This window comes from Mastomys coucha, unplaced genomic scaffold (genome assembly GCF_008632895.1).
Source record: "Mastomys coucha isolate ucsf_1 unplaced genomic scaffold, UCSF_Mcou_1 pScaffold11, whole genome shotgun sequence".
Classification (NCBI taxonomy): Eukaryota; Metazoa; Chordata; class Mammalia; order Rodentia; family Muridae; genus Mastomys; species Mastomys coucha.
The window spans coordinates 14211669-14228080 of NW_022196893.1; the positions used below are offsets into that span (position 1 = coordinate 14211669).

The 16412-nt window shown below is 44.1% G+C and overlaps 1 protein-coding gene across 5 annotated transcripts in view; it reads right to left on the reverse strand.

The window, feature by feature from the left end:
* Pacsin2 (protein kinase C and casein kinase substrate in neurons 2) overlaps nt 1-16412 on the reverse strand; it is a 91283-nt gene that overhangs the window by 50030 nt on the left and 24841 nt on the right. The window contains exon 1 of one of the 5 annotated variants that reach the window (XM_031351036.1): nt 6168-6187. The exons of 3 other annotated variants lie outside the window; for them this stretch is intronic. The gene's annotated coding sequence lies outside the window, so the exon portion shown is untranslated. Of the gene's footprint in view, nt 1-6110; nt 6130-6167; nt 6188-16412 lie in introns of those variants that run through there. One more of the 5 variants, XM_031351026.1, reaches the window with a different exon arrangement.

Consider the following 16412-nt stretch of genomic DNA (forward strand, 5'->3'; position numbering starts at 1 on the left):
AGCACAACTGCTGATAGATAAACACAAGGACAGCCCAAGACACAACACGATCACCATCCATTTACACTATCTCCTCCAGGAAACATTTCTAGTGATCATGGTATGAAGAAGAAAAAGAAATCCTAATTCCACCCATGGCAAAAGGCGTAATCAGCATACTTGCCTCACCAATATTATGTGAGGAGCTCTGGAGAAAGTATCCTGGTTACTATCACAACCCAAGGACAATAAACATCTCTCCTTTTCTCCTCCAATTCCCCTTCTTCTGCATACTCAATTAAAAAAAATTATTGGTTTAAGAAATAGGATGAATCAGGCATGGTGGCAGATGCCTTCAATCCCAGCACTGAGCAGGAAGAAGCATACAAATAAATCTACATAATGAGCTTCAGGACAGCCAGGGCTGTGTAGAAATCTTGTCTTAAAACTAAACAAACAAATAAGAAAAGACATAGCTTGTGTCACAATTTTTACATATTTTCAATAAAAATTTTAATTTATTCTGAAGCCCTCAAAAAATGAAGAAAAAGGGAGAGATACAAGGGCAGCAGCAAGAGTAGAAAGACATACAATAAAGCAGGAGAAACCTTTAATAAAGCACACACCTTTCATCCCAGCACTCTGGAGGCAGAGACAAAAGCAGGCAGATCTCTGAGTTCAAGGCTGGCCTGGTCTATAGAGTGAATTCCATGACTACACAGAGAAACCCTGTCTTAAAAGACAAAAACAAAAGAGCAGGAGAAAGCGGTATTTAAGGATAACTCTTCAGAATAATCAAAGACACTAAATTACAGACTAAGGAAGCATAAGCAAGACTTTAACATAGCTGCAGCAGAGAAAAAGACAGTTGCCCTCCGAGCCTCAGTGAGATAACAGCATCAGTGAGCCAGTTGGAGAAACGACAACTGCCCACAAAGAACCCATGCCCAGCAAAACCAGCTTGTAAAAATTAGACTTTTTAGACAGGTAAACCACCCGAAAGCCCTCCAGCAAGGAGCCCTAAAGGCTGTGCTCTAGATGGTTTCTCTCCACTGGGAGCCCTGTGATAAGAGGACTGGAGTCAGTAAGCATGATGCCCTCCACGTAGAGAGGACAGGGTTAAACTAAGCAGCAGAGAGTACTGAGGGAACTGTTAGATAGTAAGACAAAAGAAGGGCCACCAAGTCTAAGAGCCTTAGTTGGCACACTAATGAGGACTCTGGGCCTTTGTCATACTGTGAGGATGGATGGACTAGATGGGAAGCCCACGAAAGAACACTGCCCTGGACAATCTCCAGCACCACAACTGAGGCCATCCAACGTGGCACTTACCAGCTCTTCAATAAAGGAATTCAGTTGGTTCACATGAGATCCCAGCATCCACATGGAGGTTTATAACCCTCTATAATTTCAGCTCCAAGGGTGATGCCATCACCTTACTCCTTTTTTCACAAGGTACACTATGCACATATATACATGTAAGCATTCATATGTTTGGGGGACAGAGTTACTTCCAGAGGCCAGAAAAAGAGTGTCAGATCCCAATAGGTTGCTGAATGCTTGGAACCAAACTCAGGTCCTCTGGAAGAGCAGCAAGCGCTCTTAACTGCTTAGCCATCTCTCTAGCCACTCTCTGCCCCCTTTTTTTGAGAGACAGTCTCACTTTGTAACCTAGTAGTATATAGACCATGCTGGCCTTGAAGTCACAGAACCCCATCTGCCTCTGCTTTTGGCAACAACCCCCAATTGCTCAGTGGTACAGCAGTTGCCTGAAATGCCTGAATTTATTTCCCGACACACACACACACACACACACACACACACACACACACACACACCCTCACACTCAAATCTCTACAAAACGAGGAATACTGCAATTTCTTAGCTCACTATTCTTTCGTCCACATCACTGACTACTTCTGTCCTTCCTGTTACTATTTGAGATGCCAGTCTCTATGCTTACCCTGAAGCCGAGATAACCAGTAAGTTTCTTTCTTCAGTCACTAGAACTAAGTCTAGAGAAAGGTCCCAAAAAAGCATAAAAGTACAGAAGGCCTAAATGTCAGGAACACAAATTCCCCTTCATTTCTGAGCTAGTAGCAGCTCTGAGGCTGTGCTTCGCCCTCAGCACAACCAGCACCGCAGGAGCCTCAGACCCACCCCCTCATGGCTTTGACTTAATACATGAGACCAAATGGGCAGAACCTGGAACAAGAAGAATCAATGTTTGTTAAATAGTACTAGCTGACTCCAGCAAGAGATGATCAATCACATTATTAGGAAAAGGAAGCCAGATGAAATATTCTATACGAAACACATACTAGAACTATAAGAGGGGCTGAAGAGATATTTTCAAACATTAAGGGCATTGTCTGCTCTTGCAGAGGACCCAGGTTAGCACTCACATGGCAACTCCCTCACAATCATCTCTAACTCTGGTACCAGGGGATCCCATGCCTTCCTCTGGCCTCTGAGGATACCAAGCATGCATGTAGTACACAGATATTCATCATATAGGCAAAACTCTAGCATGCATAGATAGATAGATAGACAGACAGACAGACAGACAGACAGACAGACACACACACACACACACACACACAGACACAATAAATTGAAAAAGACCCATAATGAAAATAAAGAGTGAGTCTAAAACATTGAGAAACAAATGTCACTCAGGTGGGTCAGGGCTTTAGGCCCAGGTGTTACCATCAGGCTCACAATCAGAAGTAACTACTTTTTCAGGAATACTAACAAAAGTGTCCATTACAGTAGCAGGGGAGTCACAACTCTGCCCTGCAGCATGAACATCTCACTCATGGATCTCACTTCATTCTTGGCTTTTATAGATTATAGTAGGTATACTTTTACTAAATTCAATTTTAAGCATAAATAAGATATTTATTAAAAACACGCATTTTCCTGGAGTATTTCAGAATGTATTTCAGAAACTCTGTTTATTATTTAATCATGGACTTATCAGGTCCAAAGAAAACTCCAATTCCCCAAACTCTAAAGGCAGTCCAACTATCCAAAAATGAGCTCAACCTGGACTGCAGGAGGATTGCTGGGAGTTAGACAAGCCAGCATTCCTCAGGAACCTGTGGAGCTGGTTCCCCTCTACCAAAAGAAGGGACACAGGACGACCTATGGCACTTAGAGCATATCAAAGCATAAATAAGCTGGTATCACACGTACCTGCTACACACTTCAAAATCGGTCCTAGCCCTTCTAAGCTCCTCCCCTCTCCCAACTGCTCATTCTCCTTATAACCCTGCTATCCTTGCTATGTCCCATGCCCTTTGCTCTCTGTGTGCCCTCTCCCTCTCCCTGTTCCTGTCCTCCCTCTCTCTCTCTGCTCCTGCTTCTCTCACTATGCTTTCTTCATTCTCTCCCCTGCTATTTTCCAGCCTCTCACAGACAGCCCTGGCCGTGTTCTGTCTACTTCTTCCTCTCTCTGCTCTGGACTCTTTCAGATGCCTCTGGTTGTTTTCTCTCTCCTATCTACCTACAGTAAAAGCCTTCCTCTTAACCATACCATGGAGCAGGCATATTCTCAGTGTATACAGTTTCACTGTGTAGCCCTGGCTGTTCTGGAATTCAGTAAGTAGACCAGGCTGGCATGGACCTCACAGAGATCCACCTGCCTCTGCCTCCTGAGTGCTGGGATTAAAGGTGTGCACCACACCCTGCCTGTTTCATAAAATTTTAAGGATTATACTCTAAATATTTTAGAAAATAAAAACACATGCTATCTATAAACCTCCCCCAAGGTATTAAGTAAGCTTTGGACAGTGGCAGAGAGCCAAACCAAGGTAGGTGGACAGTCATCCAATGTTCTCAGCCAGTCTCTGCTTATATCTGAGTTTCAGGAGGACTCAAATTCAGTATTTAGCAGAGAACTTTGTGAAGGCTGGATACTAGAGACTGAGTCCAGGGCTGAACATGCTAAGCACTGGTCTACTCCAAGAGACAAAGTTTAAAGATTCTGAAAAGCTGTGAATAAATTCAATTTCATTAATTAAACCATTTCTTTCTTTATTTACATTATAATTTTTAAAAAGTCTCTCATGTTGCAAAACCTGTCTATGTCAAGACTTAAAAGCTGTCAGTATTCCCATGCAGGAACTGAAACACACATACTAAGAAAAAGAAGCTTGTGTTCAGGGTTTTCCTGTCATGTTTCCTCTTTCAAAGAAGAACGAAGTACTTGTCCATTTCTTGTACTAGATGTGACCATAATAGGTCTGGCAGTCTCCTCTACAGACGACACAGAATGGGGCTCACTTGGCTGGGACCTAATTTAGGAGAGAGGCAGGAAAAACCACGAAATAGAGACCTCTTTATTTTTCAGAAAAAGTATCTCTCAGAGGCAGAACTGTCAGTGCCCTTTGTACTGACAATGACCTCATTATACATTATACTCTACATTAATCTACTTTATTCATTATGCATCTATGCCAAATAGTACTCAGCAAAAATTGTCATTTAATAAAAGCTGAGTGTTTGGGAATAAAAAGAAGAAAATGAACTCTTGGGCCCAGGGTTGTAGTTCAGCAGGAGACCATTCCCGCTGTGATCTGGATCTGAGAGGAGACCATCCAAGGTGTAGGGCTGAGAAAGCATGCCTACCACGCAAAAAGTAATGACCTAGAAAGCAGGAATCTTGGCTTTGTGACTCAGCTAACGAGCCCTGTGACCTTGAACGAGTCACTGCCCTTCTCAGTCTTGATTCCTCTATCAAAATGGAGCCACCCCAAGGGTACTCTAACTCGAAATACCAAGTTCCTACCTTTAAAACTAAGCCACAAAATACCATAGCATGTGGTTGAAGAGACAAATAAAAAGAAGGAACAACAAAGAAGGCTTATTCTTACTGACTGGTGGAGCGCTCACCTACAAGGAATGCTTTGGCTTGAAGTTATTGAAACTTCTTTGTTACTTTTACAAATGCGGCACTTAAAGAATATTCAGTAGAATTTTCTATGATCCAGAATGTTTGATGAAAGAGCCATTCATAGCTACAAGAGCAAAACTAAAACTGGTAGGCCTGATTTAAGGTCTCTAACTTTTAAGGTTAAGTCACACATTATATACTGTGGAAGTTTCCCATGACCCAAAAAGTGCTAGATACCTATGCAAATCATAGCAGTGATGCTCTAACAAGCAAGCATGTCTGGGTGGCCGCACAGCCCAAAGCAGCACAGCATTTACAAGGACCTCCCCACAGCCTGGGTCAATGTTCAGGGCAATAGGTAACCCAGTAAGAGGAAGTCATGGAGAGATGGTCACTTAACTGGGGGACGGTGGTATGTTTTTTTCTTTTTTAAGCTTTAAGTTACATTTAACAGTACTACAAAAATAATAAGAGAGGAGGGAGTGGTAATTTTTCAGTTCTAGAATATGACTTTTGAGATAAGAAATAATTAAAAATGTATATGAGGCTGCTCAGTTTTTAAAACAGAATGCTTGATCCAGTAAGAACATAAAGTTTCTAGCGCTGGGGATAGGGCACGGGGTCTGAGAAAAGAAATGAGGAAAGAGCTGACTCAGGCCATAAGCAAGCAGTATGCTAATTCAGGGAGTGCCCCCCCCCCCAACAAGTGCAGTCCACTGGAAAAGCTCATCTGCTGGCCACTCTGTGTCTACAGATTAGCTCCGGCTGGCTTTAAGAAAGGAAACGTCATAAATAATAAGCACACCCTCTGAAAGTTGGAAATAACATCCTCTAGTAACAAGTGGTTAACTCAGGTGACTCACTCACTTGAATAGGCAGTTCCTCCTCTAGAGGAATGCGAGCCGGGAGAAACCATGCTGAAGCAGTTCAAAGTCACCCACTGGGAAAGGAACCATGTGTACACATTCCAAGCCAGAGTCAAAGATTATAAAGCACAAGTATTCATTTTTTTGTTCAGGTCAAAATCTAGCACAGGAGAATCAAGCACTTGCAGTCATTTTCTCAGGACAAAGCATTCCATGCTGGTTAATGTGGAACTTGGCTGAACACTTCCGTCAAGAACCTCTCAAACTAGGTACACTTACAAGGTGAGACTGCTGGCAATCACGAGAACAAGAAAAAACAAAGTGCAGAAATTCTTTCAGACAGGTCTACTACCTTAAAACACACTCACGTTTCTCTGTCAAATGCTGGCTGCAGCAGTCTCTAACTTTGCAGATCTGCTACATACCTGCCTCCTTCCAATCCTGCTGGTAGGTCTGGCCTCCCTCTCACAGCTGAATTCTCGCAGCACATTTCATCATTTCCTGTTGGCTGCTGAGATAAGGTCACTCTTACACTGCTGCATTCACAGGACAAGCTCCAGGTTCTGACTGCTGCTGGCTCCTGCGTGCCTGGGCCATCACAGAACAGCTTTCCTTTCAGAAAATGACCCCAGGAATCTCTCAGTATTCCCATGGAAAACCAGAGAAAAGAGGTCTGCTAACAAATTCAAGCTGCTCCTCCCAAACCAGTGTGTGCTCACCAACTTACATGACAGACTCAGCCTTGTCTTTAGCTTGTCCTTCTACTGAGGACAGAAAAGGGTATGCTTGGGGTCTCAGGGGCAAGCTTGCCTCTGTGGGTGGGCTAGTCTTGGTGTCCCTATAACTGCACTCTACTCTCAGGCTGCACTCTCCCAACGCAGAGCAGAGCAGCTTGTTAGTGGAAGACAAGGCGAAGCCTGATACAGAAGACAGACAGAGTCAGGTATGGAGCAACTGTCTGCTAAGAAGGAGGGCTCACAAATATTCAAGATTAAAAAGAAAAAGCTACCCCACTTCTTCTATAACAAGAACTGAAAGTAAAAGGAAAAAATGCTAAAATTTTGGTTATAGTGTATGCACAAGAATGCATAGTTATGAGCCCTCTAGAACGAGCAAGGGGAGAAACCCACCCAAACCAGTGGGATGAGGTCAGAGAAGTAGAAGGAGCAGATGGAACAGGTTTCTGGTTCTGTTTGTTTTTTTTTCCTTCAGTACTTGAGACAGAACCGAGGACCTCATACGGCCCTGTGTCACTACACTACACACCCACACCCAGTCCTGTTTTCTGGTTCTTGAACTAATCACATATATACTGTATATGTGAAAACCCATGCACATTCATGTCTGGACATTTTTGTACACATATTATTTGCCAATTAGGACTGTTTAAAATTATATGCAAGATGGCTCAGCAGGTAAAGGTGCTTGCTGCATAAGCCCAGCTACCTGAGTCCCAGCCAGGGAACTATCTCCCCTTGCTTCCCTCCCAGAAGGCCTATCCCTTCTACACAGCCAGCTAGGATGCTATGTCTAAGTAGCAGTGGCTGAAAAAGGGACACTTTAGGACAGTTTCTACCTTAAAATATGAACCAAGAGGAAGAACAGAGTAAAGTTAACTTATGTGACTGACAAAACAACACACTCTGAGGGAAAATGATGCACATGAACATTCAGTCATTTAGCAGGCTCTCGGATGTCACTGTTCACTTGGGCATGTCACTAGACTTGTACAAATCAGTTGGAGATCTCTTTCTTTAATGTTGTGCTGGAAATTTCTTAACAGAAAGATCAGAAAAGACCACATCAACAGAAGTTATCACTCGACCTCAGCAGCAGAACGGGGAAGAGGAGGCAAGGGTACATAACAGACTAGCCTCAACAGGCTCATGCTTCCCATATATCTGGGTCCCTGAACTGAGAAACACAAAGCCAGATGGCTCATCTGGGCTCCCGGCAGAAGTCCTGCAAGGGCCCTCTGACTACAGGGTCATTCGTTAGCATTCCAAACTCCACATCTGAGGAAGATCAAGCCAGCAGCCCCAGCAGAGCCACTAGGATACAGTTGTCCTATATAACAGTGGTTCTCAACCTGTGGGTCATGACCCCTTGGGCAAATCTCCAAAATATATTTACATAATGGTTTATAACAGTAGCAAAATGAAGTAGCAATGAAAATAATTTTAAGGTTGGGGATCACCCTAGTATGAGGAGTTATTAAAGGGCCACACATTAGGAAGGTTGAGAACTGCTGGTCTATAAGGACTGGGACCCGTGGTCTCGTCTCTCCTCCCTTCTTCCCCATTACAAGATGCTGGTTTGCATTCAACTGAGTGGCACTGACAAAACATCTCCCCAGCCTCCGAGTTTGCTGTGCCTTTCCCTGGCTTGACTGCCCAGCAAACACTCATCTGTGGGTTTCAAGAGCAGTTTGTGTTGTTGAAACATAACCTAGCCACATAGCCCAAGCTGGACATGAACCTGGGATCCTCCTGCCCTGACACTGGTATCTGCCTTTCTGCAGATAACAGAGAGTGGGATCCTACTAGTGTAAGTCTGCAAAAGCAGAAGGCTCTTCTTGGGCTCCTGCATGGTTTCTGCCATCCCAGGGGGAACGAAAGTCCAGTAACAGAACTTCTGCAGCACACGACAGACCATGAACTGCACCGCAAGGTACCAGAGTCAAGGACTAAACTCCCTACCATTCTAGCCTAAGTATATTTTATTGAGATTCAAACTCTAAGGTCACTGGCTCTACTAACGGTTCCTTCCAGCCAGCACCATTCAGCTTCTCTCCGCTGTCACAAATACCAAGTAAATATTCAATCTCAGAATGTCCTTACTACTTAAGTAAAGTCAGGTGGCGTTAGATCACTTGGAGAGAGGAGGGTAGCAGCTAACTTCAATCCTAGCTTTTAGGAACCAAGATGTAAATGAGTCATCTGGCTCTGCTCCTTCCACATCTATGCCAAATTTCTAACGGCCTCTATCAGAAAATGCACCAGCACAAAGCTGAACTATCTTTGGCAAATTTAAAAAAAAAAAAGGTAAAACCTCTTACATAAGTTTCTTTGCTTTTCTGGCAGTTGTCCAATCGTGGAGAAGGAGAGTGAAGAAAAAAAAATAGAAAAAGGAAGCAGCAACACCAAGCTAATTAAAGCTGAAAGCCCAGCTAAGCACCAACGTGGTAGAATGGTTTTTTCCCTCACTATTCAGCTTGTAAAACCCCCAATGCCATCAAGAGAATTGATACTTGTGGGCTCTTTGTGTGTGTACACGCACATATGTTCAAATGCATGTATGTGTGCAGCATGTTTGAGGCAATCAGGTGCCATCTATTTTTTTGAGACAAGGTCTCTCACTGTGGCACTCTGGCTGGTTTGGATCTCTCTATGTAGATCAGGCTGGCTTCAAACTCACAAAAATCCATCTGCCTCTCCCTCCTGAGAGCTGGGACTAAAGACGTGTGCTGCCATATCTGACATCTACCTTTTTTTATTTTTTGAGACAGCATCTCTCCATTGGCCTGGAGTTTGCCTAGTAGACTAGACTAGAGGGTCAGTACACCCCAGAGGTCTGCCAGGCTCCACCTTATCAGCAATAAGATTATAAGCATGCGCCACCACATCCAGGTTTTCCCCAAGTGTTCTGGGATCAAATTCAGCTTCTCAGTTTGCTAGGCAAGGACTCTGGCAACTATCATTTCAGCCCAACACCTTCATTTCTAACCAAACATATGGTGGTAAAAATGCCTTTCTGGAGGCTAAGCTGTCACACTACCTATGACCTGGGAATGGTTTATACGTCTTCTGGGGTGATATACTGAGGACAGAACACAATCCAAGGAGGAAATCTGAAGTTCAAAAAACAAATGCTGAGCAAGGATCAGCGAGTTTGGGGACATTTTTAGGAGTAAAAGTAGGTCATGTTGTGTGAATGCTTTATTGTATGATTTTCACCCATTTACTTATATTTAATTTCACCATCTGCTACAGTTTGGCTGTCAAATGTCCCTTCATATCATGTGTTGAACAGTCCTCACTGTGTCACTACTAAGGAAGGGAGCATGTCCTCAAAGGGAAGTGTGGGATCATGGTTTTCATCTCTTGAATCCCAGCTACCAAGTTTCTTATGATCCATTCAACTCCACCATACAGCACCATGAGGTGCTGCCCCAACACAAGCCCAAAAGCTATGGGCAACCAACTGTGCATGAACCTCCAAACTTGTCCATCAATATAACCCTTCCCTCTTTACAGTACGTGGTTGTTATAGTGATTATATGAGTTACTTTTCTCAGTGCTGAAACAAAATGCCTAACAAAGGCAACTTAAGAACGGATCGTGTTCACGTGGCAGAAGGCATGAGACAGCTAGTCACACTGCATACCCAAGCAGAGAGTTGAATACTAATGATCAACTCATCTTATCTTTTATTCAGTCCAGAACTGCAGCCCATGGAACAGTGGCACCCACAGTTAACATGGGTCTTCCCACCTCAATAATCCAATCCAGAAATCCCCTCAAATACATGCCCACAAGTATGTTATTTAGGTTGATTTTAAAGCCTATCAACTTCGCAATTATACTGTCCCAATGATGGAGAACTAACACTCCACCTGACCCTGTACGGACGGAAAGCTACAGGCTAAGCATAAGTAGTTCACTATGCCTGTTCTTAAGCACCTTCAAGTCTGGTAGGGTAGACGGACAAATACCCAGAGGACCACACAGAGTGACAAGCACTGTGTCTAGGGATCTAAGCAGGGAACCAAGTTGGACCAGGGAATGAAGAAGATGAACAACTAACTCCCTAGAAAAGTGAGCCCCTAAGCTGATCACCTTCAGCAGTCACCTCTAAGGGAGGCAGGAGCCCCTGACTTAATCAGAAAGTGCCTTTTATTAAAGGCAAGAAAAATAGCCACCTTTATTTCACTCATTAAGGACATTTAAAAAAAAAAAAGAAGGCCTGTTACCTCCCAATATTTCATTTCAAGAGAACTTACTAATAAAGACACTTTGGGCTGGAGCACAGGCTCAGCAGGTAAGAGCACTTACTGCCAAGCCTGCTGACCTGAGTTTGATTCCTAGAATCCACATGACAAGTGAGAACCCACTCCTGCTAGTTGTCCTCTGACTTCCACACAGGCTGTGTGGTGCACACATGTGCACACATACATATTAATAGCATGAAGTAACATGTGTCTGCATGTCTGACTGTTTTAGACAAGAGGCTGAGGGGCATATTCTACATACCAAAGTGAACTGTCCCTGGCCTCTGGCTTCTTCCAGCATCCCCCAGTCCTTATCTGGCACACTCCATCCTCTACCCTGACCTTTCCAGCCCAACAGTGGGGATTTCCCTCCCCCCAGAAGCTCTTTCCTATATAATCCAGACATTTCTCTCTCTCTTTCTCTCTCTCTTTCCTTCTCTCTCTCTCTCTCTTTCTCTTTCTCTCTCTGTCTTCCCCCTCCCCTGTACCCCTCCCAATGACAACTTCCTTGGGACCAGTGAACTTACCTGAGAGCTGCTTCCCAATAAACCTGCCTTTAATATACTCTGATCTGGTTTTTAATTTTTATTATTTTTTAATTTTTTAATTGGCTCATTTCGCTGTAGAGAATGACTTATCAGTGACTTATAAAGATGGAGAAAATGTATGTTGAGGTAGGTGCTAATGTGATTTTCTTCTCAACACCTGCATTTCTATTTTACAACATGCATTTATTGATTTTAGAAAGGAGAAACAGTGGGCTTCCCTTCTGAGTCCTCTAACTGGACAGACAACATGGAGGCCAAGTCAAAGGTCAATCTTGTTACTGTGCAGAGAGGCTAGGACCACTGCCTTTCAAAGCCCACAGGCCAATGTCCACCCACAGGCTCTCATAATCTCCACAATGCTGGATGACAACTTGCCACAGCTGAAGCCTGCCATTCTGAAACCCCTGCTCCAGAGGGAGGCTAGTCACCACAGCTGGCTCCCTGACTGTGTTACACTTCATTGAGGAAGAACAAGGTCATTCCACAACATTTACTCCAAAAAGCCAAGTGTGAGGTTTTGTGACCCCTTCTGGAAGAAGCATACACCTAGGTGTTGAGGCATGTTTTATACACTATGTATCTGAATACCGATTTCTGCCCCAGGAGATGCGGGTGCCGCCCAGATTTTGTTATTGTCATTATTATGAAGCATTTCCTGACTCAGGATTTTGTAAAACATTAATCTCTATCATCTTCAGATGGGTCAATAAAGAACTGATTAATCTATTAGCTGGGCAGGAGAAATACGGCGGGACTTTCCATGCCTTGAGAAAGAGAGGGTGTCAGTGGGCTGAGGAGTCTCCATGAGGACACAGATAAAGGAAGCCAGGGCAAGACCAAGATGGCAGGTAATGGGACATGAGTTAGAATAGCTCAACTGCCACCCTTAGTGCCTGAAGCTTTTAGTAAGAAATATCAGGTCTCCATGTTACTTATTTGCAAGACAAAGGGGCAACAGAAAAGCCCCCTAAACTACTTTTATAGCTAGGGAAAGTTAAAACCCTCAACTAAACCAAAGGCACCTAGACCAGCACTCAACTTAATGTGGCCACAGCATTGCACGATGCTTCCCTAACTCCAAAAGCATGAAGGAATTCCATGTGGGGAAAGGTAGATGTGAGGAGGAGATTTTCATGAATAAGTAAGTCTTACCTTACTGGATGAACAGAACTAATAATATTAAGACTGGCATACTCACTGGGCAATCAATGGTGGTGCACGACTCTAATCCCAGCACTTGGGAGGCAGAGGCAGGCAGATTTCTGAGTTTGAGGCCAGCCTGGTCTACAGAGTGAGTTCCAGGACAGCCAGGGCTGCACAGAGAAACCCTGTCTCACCCTACATCCCCCCCCCCCCCGAAAACAAAAGTGACTAGCATACTCAGAGTGGTTAATACTGACTATGGCCACAGTATCTCCAGCCCCCAAAGACAAACAGTCTCTGAAATTATCAAGGAAAGTAAGGACTTTGAAATGAAGGAGATCCCTCTGTAAGCCATGGCTATCAACAACTCCAAGTGACTAGTAACTAATGAGGATGCCAGTGGGTAGCTTCCGAAGCATGAGGTCAAGTCTGCAGGAGCTGGCCAAGGCTCCAGGCTCCCACATGCCCAGCTGGTCCACAGTGCTCCACTCCATGCCTACAGCAGCACTCTTCATTCTCACCAGTCTCAGAGGGACATCTCAGTAACACTAAGCTGAAAATAGAGGTACCTAAACTATCACATGCCATCTAGTTTATACAAAGCTGGTTTTAGAGCTGAGTGGTTGTGACACATGCCTTTAATCCCAGCACTCAGAGGTGGAGGCAGGCGGATCTGTGAGCTCAAGGCCAGCCTGTTCTGCATAATTGAGTCCAAGACAGCCAGGGCTCTACTACACAGAGACAAACAAACAAGCAAACAAACAAACCTACTTCAGGTTTGTTTTTTTTGTTTTGTTTTGGTTTTTTTGTTGTTTTTTTTCCTTTTTTAAAACTCAGACAAGGTCCCACTGTCTAATCCTCCCTCCTTGAACTCCTAGTGTTGAACTTCTGGACAATCTTCCTTCCTCTAGAGAGTTGGGATCACAGGAGTTGCCTCCACATTCAGCTTTAACTAGGGGAAGATGAACTGTGAAAGCAACTATGCACTGGGCCCCACACACTGCAGCCATGGCCCCACATGGGAGACAGAGGTACTCAAGTACAACTTCACCTCTGGTCTTTCTGACCTAGAGACCAGGTTCAGAACCACTAAGTTTACCTGCCACTTCAAGCTAGTTAGGAATTCAATCATGCTTTTAACTAAGTGGCCTCCAATGGTTTTCTCACAAAGCAACTTCCTACACATGTAACAGTATAAGTTACAGAAAAGGAAGCATGCACCTGGATTTTGAAGTGCTGAAAAGCACGTGAGAACTAAATTTATTATCACTTGGATTTTAAGATGATTTTGTGGCCCAGGTTAAGACAGAGGTAAGCTCCTTTAATAGGACCACTGCCTCAGAGCCAAGCAAACAGCATTACTAGCTGTGGGTCCCAGCTGGTTTCTTCAACTATCACAAAGACCAGCCTCTCCTACTTCTCAGGTACCAAGAAGATAAAACTGCTTGGTGCTGTGTCTTAGCTAGCTTTTTGTCATGGACACTACATTTCTCTGAGAGACGTCCGGAGGAAAAGACTTTCAGATCATAATTCCAAAGGATTCAGCTTCTTGGCTGTTTCTGGGCCTGTGGAAAGGGAGGGTATCATGATGGGGTGTGGAGTGTGAGTGTGTGTGTGTGGGGGGGGGGGGCAGGGCAAGATACAGGCCCTGAGGGCATATCCTTTGTGACATATTTCCTCCCACTAAGCTCTACATTGTAAAGTTTCCAGAATCTCCCCAAGCAGCTCCACCAGCTGGGGACCAAACTTTCATCACTCCATATAAGTACCTACTTGCTTCCTACTGCCCTCCACCTGCCCACTGTAGTAGTTTGAATGAGATATGTCCCCTATAGGCCCTGGCCTTTGAACATTTGGTCCCCAGTTGGTGGCACTATTTGGAGAGGTCTAGAAGATGCGGCCTTGAAGGAAGTATGTCAAAGTATGCTTTGGGAGTTTACAGACTCGTGCCATTTCTAGTTTGCCCTCTCTGTGTCTGTAGTTAAAGGTAGGAGCTTTCAACATCCATGCCCACCTGCCGCCCCCACCCTGCCGCCGTGAACTCCAACCCTCTGGAACAGGAAGCAAAACAAACTCTTCTCTAAGTTGATTTTCCTTGGCCATGGTGTTTCATCACAGCAAAAACATCACTCCAACCCACTACTGACTCTATCCAATGAATGACAGACAGTAAATTCCACCTTTATCTCTAACTATAGCACATTTCTTTCAGTTTCCAAGGTTGGCTTTGAACTTGAAGCAATCTTCTTGCCTCATCCTCCCAAGTGCTGAGATGACAGATGTGAGTCACCACACCCAACTCACACTTTCCCCGTGAACACCAAATGACTAGCACTGCACCTGACAAACTGACCTGTAAACTGGGTGTGATTCTTATTTCCATCCCACCTACTTCCCAGTGACAGAGGTGTCTGCCTATCAGGGAAGGGGGGCCCTCCTTGCCTCAATGCTTTTGTCCATGCTGTGTCTACTACCCCCACACACGTAGTAGAGAGCTCTTCCTGAAGAAGGCAGAAAGCAGCTCCTTTGTCGCAGTGAAGACCATCCAATCGAGAGGCCCTCCTTCTTCACCTCTGACATCCTAGTGTCCACACAGTGCAAGCAGATCTCCTCTGCAGGCCCAGCTGACTTTTGAAAAGATTGACTCTGGGCCTAGGATGTGGCCACCAGAGTAAGCAAGCTCACTTACGAGTACTGCAGATAACCTATATTCTACACATCCCTTACATGCTGAGCACACACCACAATCATCTCTGCCTCTGAGTAACAACTATGAGAAACACAGGTATCCCTGCACCGACAGATCTGCATAAAGAAGGCTCACAGCCACAGTGCTCATCGTGGTCTGGACCACTGAAGCAATCTAGCACCTGCTGACAGAATAAACTGTGGTCTGTATATGACATGGGGAATTTTTGTCAATTTGATTTCACCAGCAGATACTCAGATATTTGACCAAATATTCTGAGTGCTTCTATAAGAGATGAAATCCACATTTTTTAATAAAAATAATTTTTAACAATTTTTTTAAACTTTATGTGCATCAGTGTTTTGCTTGCATATATATGTCTGTGTGAGGGTGTCAGATCCCCACTGGAACTGTGAGCTTTCATGTGGATGCTGGGAATTGAACCAGGGTCCTCTGGAAGAACAGCCAGTACTCTTAACTTCTGAGCCATCTCTCCAGCCTCCTGAGATAACATTTTAATCAGCTGGTTAGATTGTCCTCTCTGGTGTGGATGAGCCTCATCTAATCAGCTGAAGATCTGAGTGGAACAAAACCAGTAAGGAAATGGCCACCTGTCCACTTCAGACTAGAACTGCTTACTGGCTCTCGTAGGCCACACACACACTATCAGCTCTATTACTACATAGAGCATTAATACAAATACATGCAAAAGACAATTATGAGTCCTGCTTTATAAAGCATATAGAAACATTAGATATAGTAATACAAATATATACTTAAATAGATAGTATTGTTTGAAGGGAAAAAAGGAAATCAAGAGGGTGATGAAGGCTCTAGAGCACATTTATGTCTAGCAGGATGAAGCAGCTTCCCTGAAGTCTACACAATGGTTTCCTTCTCAAGCTGGGAAGCTGGTCTCACAGATTCACTGATATGCTTCCAAATGTAGCTAAGGAGAATACAGATAGAGCTCAGTAGTAAGTGCACTTGCCTAGCTCATACAAGCCTCTGAATCTATCCAAGGCCACATACACCTGAAAGATAAACTAAATAAATACAACTTGAATATTCATCTCTCTTCTTTTAGATGAGTTCTGAGTTGTTTTAAACTAAAAGAGGCAGATGATAGAAATGTCACAAGATAAACACAAGAAGAAAACTCTGTTTAGCAAATGTAAAACCAAAAGGAGTGATGAAACACCCCTAACACAGGTTCGCCCCTTATCCCGGCTCCCCCCTAACCCCGGATCCCCCCTAACCCCGGCTCCCCCTAACCCCGGCTCCACCCTAACCCCAGCTC